General features: G+C 32.1%; 1 protein-coding gene across 2 annotated transcripts in view; it reads left to right on the top strand.

Moving 5' to 3' along the window:
• ATRNL1 (attractin like 1) overlaps positions 1–19,061 on the top strand; it is a 615,535-nt gene that overhangs the window by 211,426 nt on the left and 385,048 nt on the right. The window lies entirely within an intron of this gene.

Below are 19,061 nucleotides of genomic sequence, written 5' to 3'. Positions count from 1 at the left end.
ATAATTTCACTATTCAAAATAATAACTGTTGATAGTTTTTTTTTAAATAGTAGATTATTGTTTTGACTTTAGAAATGAAAATAATTAAAGGTTAATGGTGTATGTCTTGCATCAGGTAAGATTTTTTTTTGGACAGGGTGGTAGTACAGAATAATGTTTAAAAGAATGAGTTTGAAATCAATTCTGGCCTGAAATCCCAATTCTGTCACTGTTCAAATGTATGACCTTGACTACTTAACTTAACCTCTCAGTGCCTCATTTTCTTTGTATGTAAAAAGGAGATGTTCATACTTCCTTGGATTGTTGTAAAGATCAAATGAGATCATATTTAACATAGGCCTTAGGAATGTTACTGAACAAAGATGGGTCTGTCCTTGGGCAACAGAAAGCCAAACACTGAAGCACTGGCTTTTTGTAGAGTGAAAAGTTTATTGCAAGGCTGCCAAGCAAGGAGACCAGAGTCTCCCCAAGCTCTGTCTGGGGCATGCTTATAGGTAGAGGATAATGAGATGTGATCTGATTGGGTGTTATAGTGAGGTAATGTTGGAGGTGTGATCTGACTGGATCCTGCCATTGGTGATGCCAGAGCTCCATCTGATTGGATCATAGATCATGTCATGTGGTGTCTGCTTTTTAATTTGGTCCTGGTTCCTTGGTCCAAGGACTTAGGTCCTGTTTGTGTTTCCTGCTTGGTCTATCTGGGAATTCTCAGGTTATGTAACTTGAGACCTAGGAGTTTATGGCAACTGAAAAAGAACTTTTATTCCACAAAGTTGAAAGAGATTTGGCTGGTTCTGTGGTTACAAGAATTGAAGCACATAAAAAGAGCATTATACGTACTAGTCCTAATCATCACTTTTTGTTCAGTAAACTCTGTTTCTCTGTCTTCCTCTCTATTCTGTTGCTTCTTTCTCCTACTTTTAAAAGAATACTGGGCCTTTCTTTTAAATTTCTTTTTAAAATGGAATTTTTTAGTAATCCGTCTTTATCTCTAGATTGAACCTGTCCTTTAAATTTTTTATCTACTTTTCTCTAAGTGGAGATTACCCCTCTATCACCCAGAGAAAAACCTCAGTTTTTGGCTATGAAAAGGTGAGGAGTCTTTAAAGAGAGAATGTATCCTGGGCCAGCTCCAGATAAATATTTTAACAGTAGCTGAATATTAGAACCACCTTGAGAGATTTAAAAAATATAGATGTCTGAGCCATTTCCCGAAACAATTAAATCAGTACCTGTGTTGTAGTTGTAGGATGAATCTTAGACAATGATTTTTTTTTTTAATTTCCCAAGGAAGTCTAATAGGCACTGAGAGTTGAGACACAGGGAGAATGATTAACTGAATACAACCTTTGAGTCAACAAAATTTCTGAGGCAATACAGTTGTCCCTTGATATCTGTGGCAATTGGTTCCAGGACCCTCCATGGATACCAAAATCCGCAGATGCTCAAGTCCCTTATATAAAATTGTATAGTATTCACATATAATCTATGCACATCCTCCTGTATACATCTGTAGGTTGTCTTTTCTCTTTTTTGATACTATTCTTTATAAAACAAAAGTTTCAGTTTTGATGAAATCTAATTTATCTTTTTTTTTGTTTGTTTCTTACCCTTTTGGTGTCGTATCCAAGAATCCATTGCCAAATACAGTATCACAGTAATTATTTTAGTTTTTTGTCAACACAGGCAAAAGGAACATTTAAATGATTCTCTATTAGCTACAAAATGTTTTAAATTTTGTAAAATTTAAATTTTGTAAAACCTAGTATGGTAGGTTTTATCATTCTGACAGGCAGAGTACTTTTAGAAATATATTACTTTTGGGGGTTGAGACTTCTCTGCTAGTATTAAGACTAGTTTAGTTATTCCATAGTACTTTTTGTTACTGACATCATACATCTGGCAAGCTGAGGCACAAGGCAATGGAAAATTAAATATAATGAAAGATGCGTGCCTATCTTATTCACTGTTGCACATTCTCTAATAGTTTATCAATTTTTAAATAATTCTGAATAGGTTCTCTGTTTCCTAAAGTTTGCAAGATAATATTTTGCTGTCTGTGACTCTTAGATAATGATGTGGCATGTAAAAGTCATTTTTATTTTTTTAGGTCCACAGTAGGTACCTAACTAAATAAACAATATGTCACATATGGTGACTTATTTTTAATGTAATAATGATTAAAATCAATTTATAAAACATAGAAAGTATAAATTTATTACTATTTCTTTATCTTTAGTTTACCTTACTGAGTAAAGCTCATTGTTTTACTAGTAAATAAATTTATTAAAATTCAAAGTCCATAATATTAAGAGAAAGAAGGAAATAGATTTATATTTGAATTAGAAGTCTTTAAGTATACTACAGATTTATATTTTATTTTAAAAATTCAACCTACTAAAGCCAATCTAAGACTGTTACCAATTAATATTATATTATAGCTAGTCTATTATTATAATTAACTATTAAAATGTTTATTATTAAAATTATTTTATTTCTCATTAATGTCCCAGAAGATTCTATAAATAAAACTTTGCTCTAGAGCTAATATATTATATATAATATTACATGTAATATTATATATAATATTAAATAATATTATATTTATGTATATGTAATCTTTGTAGGTATGGAAACTATTACAATGTTAATAGCTTGGGCTTTGGAATCATACAACTTGGGTCCATACACTGGCAATGCCACTGTTACCATGGGTAAATGATGTAACTTTTTAGCGTCTCAGTTTTTCCTAATTAAATTAAGCTAATTAAACACTAATTAAATACAGCTAATTTAATTTATGGTGTTATAGTGAGTCTTAAATGACGTACTTTATATATGAAATAATATGTGTTTCTGGGAATGTTAACTCCGCATGTAATTCTGCCCTCTTCTGTTTCCACTGTGACAGGGCGGCACAGAGTTCCAATGCAATGTCCCATACCCACTTTGTACTCTCCTTCTTCCTCAAGCACAGAGCTTCTCTCTCCTGCCTTGTCTGGGGTTGGGGAAGCTATGGTGTAGGCAATGTAAGACTGTCTTTCCTATTTTCTTCAATGCCTCTTTACTTGTTATTATGCTGAAACCAGGTACTTTGATTACTTTCCTGATATTTTGGTTCTCATGAAGGTCATTCTTGCATGGATAGTTCAGTTTTGTGCTCCTTCAAGGGGAAGATTGCTGGAGGGTTCTATTTGACCATGTTGCTCCATCTCCCTCAAGCCAATTCTCACTGGGAAGACTTTACAGAGGAGTTGATTCAGTAGGCCCCGAGAGTTGAGAACCATTTACAAGCTTCAATTTTATGTTGTTGTTATTAGTTGCATGTTTTCCATTATAATTTACTCTAAATATAAAACAACTAAGCTATAATGTTATTAATCATAAATTTTTTATATCTTTTCATATATATTATTTTATTCAATTATTTGTTTAAAAAAGATATATTATAAGAAAAGTACTTCTCCAAATCATGAAATATATAAACATTTAAATTCCAATCTTTTTTTTTTTTTTTTGCTCAAGAAACTGAAATCTATAAATTCCAATCTTATATGGAGTTTTCTTCATCTAGGTTTTCCTCTTTTCTGTAACATTTGTTACAAAGTATTTAATGAGTTTTATTATTATGCATAATTTTTTCCCCTTAACATCACATTCACAATTTGTTTCAGTAATGTCTGCTTTTATATTTATTAATTTATGTATTTTAGTTCATTTTGTTTTTTTTATTGGTTCTTGAATAGTATGGTTATCTGATTTTCTTAATTTCTCTCTATATTTTTTTACTTTTAATAGTGATAAACTGTTTTTCAGTTTATGGGGAAAAGAGTTTTTTCAACAGAGTGACAATTCTATTGTTACCTTTTTTTTCTTATTAGCAAAACTTATATGTCTTTTATTGGAATACTATGAATATCTGCCTATAGCAAACTTTTACAGAAGTATTATTTTAATAAACACACTAGGATGGCACAAATATTCTCTGAAACTTGAGGGTAGTAATAAGGAAGATGAATTAACTTTCTTTTCTCTACTAGGATGAGGAATTTTTTTAATTCTAAACCCTTCTCACACATTGCAAGTTGTTCATAGAAGCAGAAAATTTATTACCAAACGAACTTGAACATTTCTTGAAATAAATGTAGAAAGTTTAATTCTCTCAAACTGGGAGCATTGCTCTGAATAATTTAAAACTGCAGATAAATGAAAATTGCTTGATATGGAAATTTTGGTTCTGTTTATTGTTTTGATACAACAGTGTTAACAGTTTGTATTCTTTTAGTATACTTTACATTTTATATTGCAGAGGAGAGCCAATGTGATATTTTAAATATTACAAAGAGAGGCCAAAAGATGAATAAATACATGATTATATATAGATAATTAGTATATGATATAGCCATGAAATTAAACTTCGATTAAAGAATCTTCAGAATAAGTTTTATGTAAAGTCAGTCATATTAAGTAAACCAAGAAAGTTTTTTTAAAAATCATACAGAGCAGATCTTCTTGTTTTCAACTGCATGATTAAAAAGATCTACATTGTATGGCTTCTATAATGTTTTTAGCTAATTTGTATTCTCACTAGACTAATTTTGTAACTCTTTGTTTTCCTTGGTAGAAGTGTTTCTCTAACTTCAGATTCTAGGGTGTTTTAAAAAAATCTATCTTTTGAAGCTCTTTTCATTCCTTTTATTTTCATAAGAGGAATATCAAGGATGAGGAAATTGAGATATAAAAACTATTTGGCAATAACATTGTCAGGTATTTTAGAATGATTTCATTATGGATTATTAGAAGATGCACTTAACTACTTTTTTCCCATTGTATACCTTTTAAATGGTGTGTTTGTGGGATGATTCCCACGAAACTGCTAGAGACAAAGTCACTGAACTTTTTAGGTTTGGGAGCTTTGCCGTGGCTTACTTTAAGAAATTTATCAAACCTACTCTCTTCCTTAAGACTTCTCTTCCTAATTGTTATTAGCACAAGTTTTATTTTCCACATCTAACTTTGACTAAACTTCTACTTAAACTTTTGGCATTTGAATAGTGGTTTTTAGGCCCTTAGATCTGATGTTATAGAATATTTCCACCTCTGGTTTACAAGTTTTTGACAAAAAAGTGTGTCACTTACGTGCTTTCTTTTCATGAACAAGTTTACAAATATATTGCTTATAGAATTTAGAAAACAATTCAGTAGCTCTAGATCTAAAAGTAGAATACTTATTTATCTGATACCAGATATAAATCATGATTTTGTGTAAAGTTTCAATATTTCTTCTTAATTTCATTTGATGTGATGCTTAGCCTTCTTATTGTGTATTGCTTGAGGTTTTATGTTACGAAAATCTGGTACAACTTAGTTCTTTAAAAAGTGGAGTTAAGTTATATGATTTAACTTAACAACAAAAAATGACTGTCATACTAACCTAAAAAGGTTGTAGCAATCTGGCTTAAATGACAGTCCTCTGGTGAAAAAAAGATAAATTTAAAGTGGGGCATACTTCTCCTCATAATCCGATACATATAAAACATTTATTTAGTACATTACAGAAGATAAAATGTTAACCTAAGAAACTTTAAGCATAAATTTGGTTTTATTTTGATATTTATAGATTTTTAAAAAGCAAAACCAAGCTAAATTTCGACACACACTTTTACATTACTCAAATAGTGTACAAAAACTAATTAGTAGTGGTGGAGAAGTTAATTATATATTAGAAATGCCTTGAGCAGATGTAGGGAAGCATCAGCAAAATATTCTCTGTACATATTTGATAAACATATGAAAATACTGCTTAATATATTATTTAAGAGAAATGTCTTTTTTCTCAAGGGTTTATTTTTATATACCATAGGACCATAGATGCAAATATTTACTTTTTTCTTTGTCACATATAATTTTATCTCTAACTTTTATCTTGATTTGTCTTTATAGGCCAATCTATTGATTTTACAATAATCATAATCTGTATTTTAGGAAGCATATAAACATTTAATTATATATTTAGTGAAAAGTACAACCTATTGTACTAGGCAATTTGTAATTTTCAACTTCCTGTTGAACATTTCTGTAGAAGGTCCACTACTATTCAAATTAATTAGTTAAAAAACCAAATTTAGGAATGTCATTATTTAAAAATATTCCCTATCCACCTTTATCTTATATAATGGGACTGCCACTCTTTTAGACTCAATTTCAATGGTACCTTTGACTCCTTATTTTACTCAACCTTTATATTCTGTCCCAAGCTGATTTTGCCTCTGCACTGTCTATGATATTTATTCTAGGGTGTTCCTTTTTTTGGAGTTCATTGACCTTTTTATTTTAGGCCTCCTTGATCCCTTTCTTGTCTATTGTTGGATGTTACAGATTACCTGACATAATATAGGTTCTCACTAAATATTTGCTGAATTAATCCATGAACGCCCTTACTCTATATATAACCTTTCCATTTGTAATCCTTCTTTCTACTTCATTTATAGGAAGAAAAGCACAAAGACATACTAATAATTTTCTTCCTACAACAATTCAAATGATTTCATCCCCATTTCTAAAATATTTATTGCATGCAAATTGTCTATGAAATAAATTTAAAACTCCTTAACAAGACTTTTAAGGCCTTTTATGCTCTCACCCCACTTTTCTAGCTTCATATTTTACCATACTTTTCATATTCTACCACATCTTTACTTTTTATCTTTTTTTGTATTTCATATTTTAGTTAATAACATTAACATATTCCTTGTCAGCCAAGGAATATAAATATTAACTAAATATTTATATTTAATGTATATTTAATATATTTTATGTTTATATTTAGCTAATATTTATAGGTAGTTTATGCTAAGCACATTGCTAAGAACTTTATCTAAATGTTTTTCATTTAATCCTAAGCATATAATAAAGTTTGTACTGTTATACATATTTTACAGGTGAATAAACCAAAGACATAGGCCTACATTATCTTTATCCACTTGTGAATTGATGGGCACTTAGGTTGGCTTCACCTCTTTGCAATTGTGAATTGTGCTCCCATACATTTGAATGCAAGTGTCTTTTGGATAAAATGACTTCTTTTCCTTTGGGTAGATGCCCAGCAGTAGGATTGCTGGATCAAATAGTAGGTCTACATTTATTTCTTTGAAGAATCTCCATACTGTTTTCCACAGAGGTTGTACTAATTTGTAGTCCCACCAACAGTGTATAAGTGTTTCTTTCTCTCTGCATCTATCCAGCTTGTAATTTTTTTACTTTTTAATAATGGCCATTCTGATAGGGTTAAGGTGGCATCTCATTGTAGTTTTAATTTGCATTTCCCTGATGATTAGTGAGGTTGTTTATTTTTTCAGATGTTTGTAGGCCATTTGTCTATCTTCTTTTAAAAAACTTCTGTTCATAGCAATCAAAACATATAACTATTCCATCACCACAAAGATCTCTCTTGTGTTACTCCTTCATAGTCACACCTATCACACCCAAGCCTCTCTATCATCACTAACCCCTGGGGGCCCCAAATTTGTTCTCTACCTCTATAATTTTGTCATTTTGAGATGTCATATAAATGGAATCATACAATAAAAGAAAAACAAAAACAAAAAAACCCCCTAAACTTCTGTTCATGTCTTTTGTCCACTTTTTAATGTGGTTGTTTTTATTCTTGTTGATTTGTTTGAATTTTTTATAAATTCTGGATATAAGTTCTTTGTCAGATGTATTGTTTGCTAATATTTTTCCCATTCTGTGCATCTGTTCACTTGGGTTAGAATCTGTGCATCTGTTCACTGCTATCTGTACATTTGAGGAGCAAACACCTCTTCCAATCATTACAGACTGTTTTTAGCAGTCTGTATGTCTGTATAAGCCATTCTCCTGTTGGGTCCCTGGACTAATGGGATTGTTTCTGGGATCATGTTTGAATAGTGTTGCAGCTAGATTAGGGGCTGCTACTGTGTTCACAGTGAGATTTGTGGTTGGTGGCCCTATTACCAGGGGATCTAGCAAGTTCGGATTCTCTCTGGTCCCTGGGTGGACTGGAGTCTCTCCAAGGCCTTGGTTTGTAGGGCTGGTGCTGGGATGAGAGTTTGCTTCAGGGTTCACAAACATTATGTCCTTTAGTACATGTGTGGTCTAATGTAGCTTCCTCTGGGTTCCTGTGAGGGCTCCTTCTGGATCTCTGGTTGAGTCCTTGGGCAGATAGTACTGCCCCAGTATGTTTCTGAGAGGGGCTGGAACTGAGTCACAGGGCTGCTTTAGGGTCTAACCCTGAGACCAAAGTCTTCATATCTTTCTCTGGGGTTACAGACATACATGTCTACTGGCAGGTTCTTAAGTGGGCAGACTTGCTCTCAGAGTGCAGTCGAGAGGGGATAGAGCTGATTTATAGGGCTGTTTCAAGATCCACAGTGGAACCAGTGCCAGCAAATCAGCCTGCAGGGGCAGTAACAGACACGCCTATCACCAGGTCCCTGGGAGGGCAGAACTACTCTCAGACTGCAGCTGAGAGTCTGGGGCTGAGATCCAGGGCCATTTCAGGATTCACTGTGGGACAAAGGGTGGCAGGTTTGTCCCAGGGACTCAGACGGGCTTGTTTCTCAGTAAGTTGATGGCTGAGAAGAACAGTTTTACAACGGTGACTAGAAGGGCTGGGACTAAGGTCTAGGGCCAAATCAGGATCTGCTGTGGGACAGAGTCTGGCAAGCTAACTAAGTGAGTCTCCCAGCAATTCCCTTTGTGGGCGGGCAGGATTGCTCTTAAACCACAGTAGAGAGGGGCTTGAGCTGAGTTTCAGGTGCTATTTGGGATCTGCTATGGAACAAGACTGGCAAGCCTGTCACAGTGGCAGATATAGGCAAGTTGCCCAGCATTTCAGAAGCACAGAATTTTAAATCATGTGGCTATTTGGACTTTTGTCTTTGTCAGAATTCTTATTGTATTTGAAAACTAATCTATAACATATCTATTAAATTTCATTAAGTATAATTATGCTGCAGGAGTACAAAGGAAATTAAATTTACATGATCTCTTAACCCCCAGAAGTTATTGTTATGTGTATATGAAGGCAGCAGTGATGTTGCAATGAAAGGATATAGGGACATAAACTGATTTTGAAACGAGTACTGGCAATGACTATGTTTTTGTTTCATGTTTCTAAAGTGTATTCTTTATAAATAACTTGTTTGAATAACCTTTGCAGTATCTTTTTTTTAACGTTATTGTTTAGTGTTGCTCATAAGTTGATATTGCAACTTTATATTATAGGTGGCAGAAATATCATGTGACTGCATTATGTTCCTCTAGTGTATATCTAGGCTTTAAAATCATCATCATATAAAATTTTCCAAACAAAAGGCCACTGTATAATGCTTTTGTAAATGCTTATTCAGCATAAAAAGATAGCCTTAAATGCTGACAACAACAAAATAATTTCAACACTGTCATGAAGCATAAATTTTAAACAATTGAATTTAAAATGCATTTGTGCTATTTTACCCTGAAGTACAGTGCCATAAGGGAATTCTGTCAAAATGAGCTCACACAAAAGATATTTTAACACAATTTTTTTTTGTCTCAGAAATCATTGAAGTTACTATGCAATAATAATTCGTTTATGAAACTCTGTAAGCATAACTATTATCCAGTTTTGCCATACAGGATAAATAAAAGGTTTATTTAAGTTTTTAAATATTAATAAACATCGTTTTTAGTGAAGTTCTGAATATAAGACATTATTACTATGAAACTGCAGATTAATATTAAAAGATGTGGTGATGTACTCATTCATTATTTATGAAGTTACATATTACCAATATATCATTGTGTCCTTTTATTGCTTGATGATAGTTTCCTTTATTGCTTACAGTTCTACACCTTGTCTTTCATTTCTGTAATTCTCACATCTTGTGTTCCCATAGTTAATTCTACAAACCTAATGGAAAATAATGCAGATTTACTTGAATACTCTTTATGATAAAATTCCACACCTTTATGCAGAAATCTCTTCTAGTGAAAAAACAGGTTCTTGGAAATCTCCTTTGTTCTGAAACTTATTTTTTGTGCCCAAGTGATGATGTATGTGTTTATTTATTGTAATCATCTATTTTTTCAAAGGTGATAATTGTAAGGAATTAGCAAGAAGCTTAGTGTTCTGTAATATTTTATATTATGATCAATACTGATGATTTTTCAAACATCTTTATTATAATTCATACATCATAAAAATTTATCATTTTAAAGTATACAATTCAAGGGATTTTAGTGTCTTCACAGAATCATGCAGTCATAATTAAAATCTCATTTAAAAACATTTTTATCACCCCCTTCCAATAAGCCCATACTCATTCGAAGTCACTCCCCTTACTCCTTTGTCCACACCCTGCCCTTAAAAGCTCTGGGCAATCAATAATTTACTTCCTGTTTCTATAGATTTTATTATTTTGGAAATCCCATAGAAGTGAAATCGTACAATATGTGATCTTTTGTGACTGATTTTTATCATGTATAATAATATTTTAAAGGTTCATCCATGTCTTTTTTAACTTCAGCGTATTACGGGGGTACAAATATTTAGATTACATATATTGTCTTTGCTCCGCCTGAGTGAGAGCCTCAAGCGTGTGCATCCCCCAGGTGGTGCACACTGCACCCATTAGGTGTGAATATACTCAATCCATCCTTCCACCTATGCCCTGCCAGACACTGGATGAATGTTATTACTATATATGCACATAAGAGTTGATCAATTAATACCAATTTGATGGTGAGTACTTGTGGTGTTTATTTTTCCATTCTTGTGATATTTTACTTAATGGAATGGACTCCAGCTCTATCCAGGATAATACAAGAGGTGCTAGATCATCATTGTTTTTTGGTGACTGAGTAGAACTCCATGGTATACATATACCACATTTTATTAATCCACTCATGTGTTGATGGGCACTTGGGTTGTTTCCACAACTTTGCAATTGTGAATTGCGCTGCTATAAACATTCTAGTGCAGATGTCTTTTTTATAGAATGTCTTTATTTAGTTTGGGTAGATGCCCTGGATCAAATGGTAGTTCTACTTTTAGGTCTTAGAAGTATCTCCATATTACTTTCCACAGGAGTTATACTAGTTCTGAATCCCACCATCAGTGTCTGAGTGTTCCTATTTCTCTGCATCCATGCCAACATTTATTGTTTTGGGACTTTTTGATAAAAGCCATTCTCACTGGAGTTAGTGATATCTCATTTTGATTTTAATTTGCATTTTCCTGATGATTAGAGATGTTGAACATATTTTCATGTTTGTTGGCCATTAGTCTAGCTTCTTTTGAAAAGTTTCTGTTTATTTTCTTTGCCTACTTTTTAATAGGGTTGTTTGATTTTTTCTTGCTGATTTTCTTGAGTTCTATATGATTCTAGTTATCAGTCCTTAATCAGATATGTAGCAGGCAAATATTTTCTCCCATTCTGTAGGTTGTCTGTTTGCTCTCATGATAGTTTCCTTGGCTGTACATATGCTTTTTAATGTGATCAGGTCCCATTTATTTATTTTTATTGTTGCTGTTATTGCCTTTGGGGTCTTCTTTATAAATTGTTTCCATAGGCCAAAGTATCTAAGAGTTTTCCCAACATTTTCTTCTAGAATTCTTAAAGTTTCATGCCTTAGGTTTAAGTCTGTTATCCACCGTGTGTTGATTTTTGTGAGAGGTGAGAGGTGTGGTTCCTATTTCAGTCTACTACATGTGGCTCTCCAATTTTCCCAGCATTATTTATTGAATAGGGATTCTTTTCCCCAGTGTATGTTTTTGTTTGCTTTGTCAAAGATTAGATGGCTATATGAGGATTGTTTTATATCTGGGTTCTCAGTTCTGTTCCATTGGTCTATGTCTTTGTTCTTGTGCCATACCATGCTGTTTTAGTTCCTATAGACTTGTGGTATAGCATGAAGTCTGGTAAATTGATGTCTCCCAGTTTGTTCTTTTTGCTTAAGATTGCTTTTGCTATATGGGGTCTTCACTGGTTCCATACAAAGCATAGAATTATTTTTTATCATGTACAAAGACTTCATTTTTTATTGCCAGGTAATATTCAATTATATAAATTTGTCATATTCATCATCTGATAGACATTTGGGCTGTTGCCATTTTTGGCTCTTATGAAAAATGCTGCTATGAACATTCATTTACAATTTTAGTATAGACATATATTTTTATTTCCCTTGGGTGTATATCTAGAAGTATATTGTCATATGTTAATTCTATGTTTAATATTTTAATGCACTGCCAAACTATTTTCAAGAATAGCTGCACCATTTTATAGCTCAGTTAGCAATTCACATGTTTTCTCCAGATTCTCCTGAACACTTTTATTGCTTGTCTTTTGTTTATAGCCATCCTAGTAGGTATGAAGTCATATCTAATTGAGATTTTGATTGGCATTTCCCTAAATGAGTAATGAGTTTGAATATCCTTTCCTGTGCTTATTATTCATTTGTATATCTTCTTTGAAATAATGTCTATTGAGATCTTTTGCTGGGCTTTTTAGTTGGGTGGTTTATCTTTTTATTATTAAATTAAAAGATTTTTTATATTCTGGATACAAATCAAAATATGATTTGTAAAACATTTCTCCCATTCTTATGGTAATTTTACTTTATTGATAGTATCATTTGTAGCCCAACATTTTTTAAGAGTGATGAAATCCAATTTATATTTTTCTTTTTATTTTCTTCTTTTTTTGTGCTCTTGATACCAAAACAATTACCTAACTCAAGGTCACAAAGATTTATTTGTATGTTTTTTCTATGAGCTTTACAATTTAAATCTTATGTTTAGGTCTGTTATCTATTTTGATAGAATTTTTGTGCTTGGTGTGAGGTAGGGGTCCAAGTCCATTATTTTTTTGCACGTGCACATCTAGTTGGACCAGCACCATTTGTAGAAATGGCTATTTACCTACCCCCTCATTTACTTATTTTGTCACTCTTATCAAGAATTAATTGGCCATAAATGGAACGATTTGTTTTTGGGCTTTCAATTCTACTCTATTGATATGCATTTTATATTTATGCCAGTATCATATGTTTTAGTATTATTGTTTTATAGTAGAGTTTGAAATTGGGGTGTCTGAATCCTCCAATTTTATTCTTCTTAAGATTGTTTTGGCTATATGAGACTCCTTGTAATTATCTATGAATTTTAACTTTTTTTTTTTTTTTTTTTTTTTTTTTTTTTTTTTTTTTTTTTTTTTTTTTTTTTGAGACAGAGTCTCACTTTGTTGCCCAGGCTAGAGTGAGTGCCGTGGCATCAGCCTGGCTCACAGCAACCTCAATCTCCGGGGCTCAGTGATCCTACTGCCTCAGCCTCCCGAGTAGCTGGGACTACAGGCATGCGCCACCATGCCCGGCTAATTTTTTTTTTTTTTTGTATATATATTTTTAGTTGGTCAATTAATTTATTTCTATTTTTGGTAGAGACGGGGTCTCGCTCAGGCTGGTTTCGAACTCCTGACCTTGAGCAATCCGCCCGCCTCGGCCTCCCAAAGTGCTAGGATTACAGGCGTGAGCCACCACGCCCGGCATGAATTTTAAAATCAACTTGCCAATTTATATAAAAATGCCAGCTTTGATTCTGGTAAGGATCGCATTAAATTTGTTGATTAAATTTGAAGATCTTCTTACCAATATTAATTATTGCTATCCATGAGCATGGAGTATCTTTCAATTTATTTATATCATCTTTAATTTTCTTTCAGTGATGTTTTGTAGTTTCCAGAGTACATGTCTTGCACTTTTCTTAAATTATTTTTCTACAAAAAAGACACATGCACTTGAATGTTTATAGCAGCACAATTCACAATTGCAAAGTTGTGGAAACAACCCAAGTGCTCATCGATACATGAGTGGATTAATAAAATGTGATATATATATATATATAATGTAGTACTATTCAGTTATAAGAAACAACAGTGATATAGCTCCTCTTATATTTTCCTGGATAGAGCTGGAACCCATTCTACTAAGTGAAGTATCCCAAGAATGGAAAAAGAAGCACTATATGTACTCACCAGCAAATTGGTATTAACTGATCAATACCTAAGTGCACATATAGGAATAACATTTATCGGGTGTCGGGGAGGTGGGAGGGGGGAGGAGGGGATGGGTATATACATACATAATGAATGAGATGTGCACCATCTAGGGGATGGTCACACTTGAAGCTCTGACTCGAGGAGGGAAGGGGAGCAAGGGCAGTATATGTAACCTTAACATTTGTACCCCCATAATATGCTGAAATAAAAAAAAATAAAAAAATAAAAACAAAAAACAAAACTATAAGAATTTTATTATTTTAATGCTATTTAAATGAAATTGTTTTCTTAATGAAAGTGTATAGAAATACAATAGATTTTTGTACATTTATCTTGTATCCTGTAACCTTGCTTAGCTAATGTATTAGTTCTAATAGTTTCTTAGTGAATATTTGAGAACATAAAAGATCATGTCATCTGTGAATAGTAATAATTTCTTCCTTTTCAATCTGGATGCCTTTTATTTCTTTTCTTACCTACTTGCCTTGACACAAATCTCCAGTACAATGATGGAAATAAATGGCAAGAGCAGACATCTCTGTCTTGTTCTTGATTGTTGGGGGAGAAATTCACTATTAAGCATGATGTTAGCTATGGGTTTTATTTGAAATGCCCTTTATGAGGTTGAGGAAGTTATCTCTGTTTCTAGTTGAGTATTTTTAATCATAAAAGGATGTTGTATTTTATCAAATAATTTTTCTGCATTTTTTGAGTTGGCCTTTTAAATTTTAATTGGTCTATTTTCTTTTAGTGTGGTGCATTCTATTTGCTGAGTTTTTGATGTTAAGACAACTTTATTTTCCTGGGATAAACCCTACGTGGTCATGGTGGATAATTTTTTCGTATATTGCTAATTTTTTTGCTAATATTTCATTGAAGATTTCTGTGTACATATTCATATGAGATATTGGTGTACAGTTTTCTTTCCTTATGATGTCTTTGGTTTTGGTATCAGGATAATACTGGTTTTACAGAATGAATTTTGTAGTTTTTCCTTTTTTGAGGGAGGGAGTTTGTGAAGATCTGTTATCTTTCTTTAAAAGCTTGGTAAAATTTACCAGTGATGCCATCTGGGCCTGGAGTTTTCTTGGTGGAGAGTTGTAAAATTGCTAATTTAATCTCCTTAATTGTTATGACTTTATTACATTTTTCTACTTTTTTCTTGGGTCTGTTTTAGTTGTTTATGTCTTTCTAGAAATTTCTATCCATTTCACCTATCTTATTTGTTGATGTATAGTTGTTCATAGTATTTCCTTATAATCCGTTTTCTCTCTATAAAGTTGGTAGTGATGTCAATGAAAACCTTTAGGTTGTGCTATTGGCATAGGATTGATATCTTTTTTGGATCAAGGATTACTTAAAGAAAGGTACAGAATTCAGCATTGAATATATTATACTTGATGCTACTTCTAAGACTATATCAATATTCAGAGATATAGTTTAAATTAGACATGAGGAACCTGTTCCCAGAATTTTTATAAAAATTATGCTACTTCACAAATTAAGATAATAAATATTTGATGACAAAATAAGTGAATTAAAGACAGCGGGAAGTATGTCCAAATACTGTAATATTCAGTCACCTTACCCAAACATAGATTCAGAAAAAATCCAATTATGTTTATTTTGTGTAACTTTTACTTTTGTTTGGTGCCCTTTTAGTTATTGCATTTGACCTGAGTTTATATCAATTGAGAGTGAATTAAAATATCAAAAAGTAATATAATTTAAAATATACTATTTCACACTTATAAAAAGTCACAATCTAATAGTACAGATGTTAAAATTAAAATTATTTAATTGTGTTGTCTCTATTTTATATTTGAAAACATATGACTTTTATCATCGAAGGACTAAAAGATATAGACCTATGCAAATAAATGAAAGATAAACATATTAACTTTTCCAACCTGTCTGCCAAAAAACATCATGTAGTCATAACTATATTTTTTGATTTTCATAAAATTAAAGTTATGTATAGTAAATGCATACAGTTTAAATGTGAAGTTAGATGACTTTTGTCAAATTTTCTACAGCCAAGAAATCACCACCACAATCAAGATAAACATTTTCATCACTGCAAAAGTTTCCTTTGTATCCCTTCTCCATCACTTCTCTACCTGCCCCTAATTCTAACCAAACACTGATCTTTTCTCCCCCACTGGATATAAGATGTTGGCAAACTTTTTCTTTTAAGGACCAAAGTAAATATTTTAGGCTTTGTGGGCCATTTGGTTTGTGTGCAGCTGCTCAACTGTGCTTCTACAGTATGAAAGCAGTCATATATAATATCTCAACAAATGGATGATGCTACATTCCAATCAAACTTATTTCATACACCCTGAAATTTTAACATTATATAATTTTCATGTTATAAAATTGTTCTTCATTTTTTTCAATTATTTAAAAATTTATAATTAATGTCTACTCTAAGTTCATGGGCCATACAAAAACATAAGGCAAACCAGATTTGGCTTGTAGGCTGTAGTTTGATGATCCTTGCTAGAGATTGCATAAATAGAATCATATAACTGGAACTTTTGTTTCTGCCTTTTTTCACTCAGCATTTTTATTTCATGTACCTGTTACTTGTTCCTTTTTATTGCTGACTAGTATTTTATTGTATGGATTTACCATATATTTTTTTAATCCCAGTACCTATAGATGGACACTTGGTTTCTTTCTGGTTTTTAGTAAGTAGCAGAAGAAATACTATTCACATTTAAATATAGGTTTATGTGTGCATATGCCTCACATTTTTCTTGAATAAATACCTTAGAGTGGAATTGTTTGGTAGTATCATAAGTATATGCTTCACTTTTTATGAAATTGTCAGAGTGTTTTTCAAAGTGATTGTAACATTGCACATCTTTGCCAGCAATTTATGAGTATTTCATGTTTCATATATTGCTAACACTTAGTATTGTCAGTTTTAAAGTTTTAGCCATCATAATATGTGTTTAGTGGGGTTTTAAAATTGAATTTGTCTGATGGCTAAGGACATTAAATATTTTTCATGTGTTTATTGGCCCGGTGCAAATCTTTTTTGTTTATGTGTGTGAAGTATCTATTCAGATCTTTGGCCTAATCTTTTACTGGGCTATTTTTATTTGTATTAAATTTTAAGAGGTCTTTTAATATTTGGGGTAGAAAATCTATATCAGACAAATGAATTATGAATATTTTCTCCACTTATAACTTACATTTTCAACCTTCTATCAGAAATATGGTAGTGATGTTAAATTTGTCTCTAAATATTTCATGACTAGTTGCTAATAAATGATATTAATGTTTTCTCTCAATCTGCAAGTTGTCTCCTAGTCTGTGGGTTGTCTCTTCATTGTATTTTTTTGTGTGTGTGTGTGTTTAATTTAAGATTTTTAGTTTGATGCAATCCTATTTTTTTTAATTTTTGCTTTAGTAGCCTGTGCTTCTGGGGTCATACCCAAGAAATTTTTGCCCAGACCAATATCATGGAACATTTTCCTTGGATTTTATACCATTAATTTTAGAGTTTCAATCTTATCTTTAAATGTTTAAGGAATTTTGAGTTGATTTTTGTTTATAGTCTGAAATAGGGTCTAAATTCATTCTTTTGTATGATGGATATTCAATTTTTCTAGCAACATTTATTGAAGAGATTGTCTTTTGTCCAATGTGTTTTCTTGACACCTTTGTTAAAATGCAATGGATCATAAACCCATAAGTGGGTTTATTTCTGGGCTCTATATCCTGTTCCATTAGTCCAGGTGTCTGTTTATATGCCAGTACCATGATGTTTTGTAGTGTATTTTGAGGTCAGATAGTGTGATGCCTTCAGCTTTGTTGTTTTTGCTCAAGAATGCTTTGTCTCTTAGAAGTCTTTTGTGTTTCCATATGAATTTTAGAATTATTTTTGTCTTTCAGTGAAAAATGCCATTGGCAATTTGATAGGAATTGGATTAAACAGGTAGACTGCTTTGAATAGTATGGGCATTTTCACAATATTAGTTCTTCCAATCCATACATATGGATACCTTTCTATTCATGTGTATCATCTACTATTTCTTTTCTCAATGTTTTATAGCTTTCAGTATGCAGATCTTTTATCTCACCAGCTAAATTTACTCCTGAGTATTTTCTTATGCTATTGTGAACAGGATTATTTTCTTAATTTCTTTTCATTGTTAGTGTAAAGAAACACTACTGATTTTGCATGTTTATTTTGTATTCTGCAACTTTACTGAATTTCTTTATCAGTTCTAATTGCTTTTTGATGGAGTCTTTAGAGTTTTCTATATACAAGATGATGTCATCAGCAAACAAAAACAATTTAACTTTTGTCCCCCTATTTGGATGCCTTTCTTTTTCTTGTTTAATTGCTCTTGCTAGTACTTTTAGTACTATATTGAATAGAAGTTGTAAGAGTGGGCATCCTTGTCTTGTTAATAATATTAATATTAGAGGAAAATCTTTAAATGTTTAGGGAGTATGATCTTAGCTGTGGGCCTGTCATATGTGGTCTTTATTATGTTGAGGTTCATTCCTTCTACATCTAATTTCTTGAGAGTTTTTTTTTTTTTAATCATGAAAGGACTTTGAATTTTATCAAATGCTTTTTCTACATCTACTGAGATGACTATATGGTTTTTGCCCTTCATTCTTTTAATATGATGTTTCATATTTATTGATTTGTGTATGATAAATCATCTTTGATCCCTGGGATGAATTCTACTTGTTCACTGTGAATTATCCCTTTTATGTTCTATTGAATTTTGTTTGCTAATATTTTGTTAAGGGTTTTGCATCTATTTTCGTAAGGGATATTGGCCTGTAATTGTCTTTTGTTATAATGTCTTTTTCTGGCTTTGGTAACAGGGTAATGTCGGCCTCATAAAATGAGTTTAGAAGTATTCCCTGTTCTTCAATTTTTTTAGAAGAGTTTGAGAAGGAATGATATTAGTTCTTTTTAAAATGTTTGGTAGAATTCTGCCATGAAGC

This window comes from Microcebus murinus, chromosome 14 (genome assembly GCF_040939455.1).
Source record: "Microcebus murinus isolate Inina chromosome 14, M.murinus_Inina_mat1.0, whole genome shotgun sequence".
NCBI lineage: Eukaryota > Metazoa > Chordata > Mammalia > Primates > Cheirogaleidae > Microcebus > Microcebus murinus.
The sequence above is the reverse complement of the archived record's forward strand: the minus strand, read 5'-3'. Positions and strand labels throughout refer to the sequence as shown.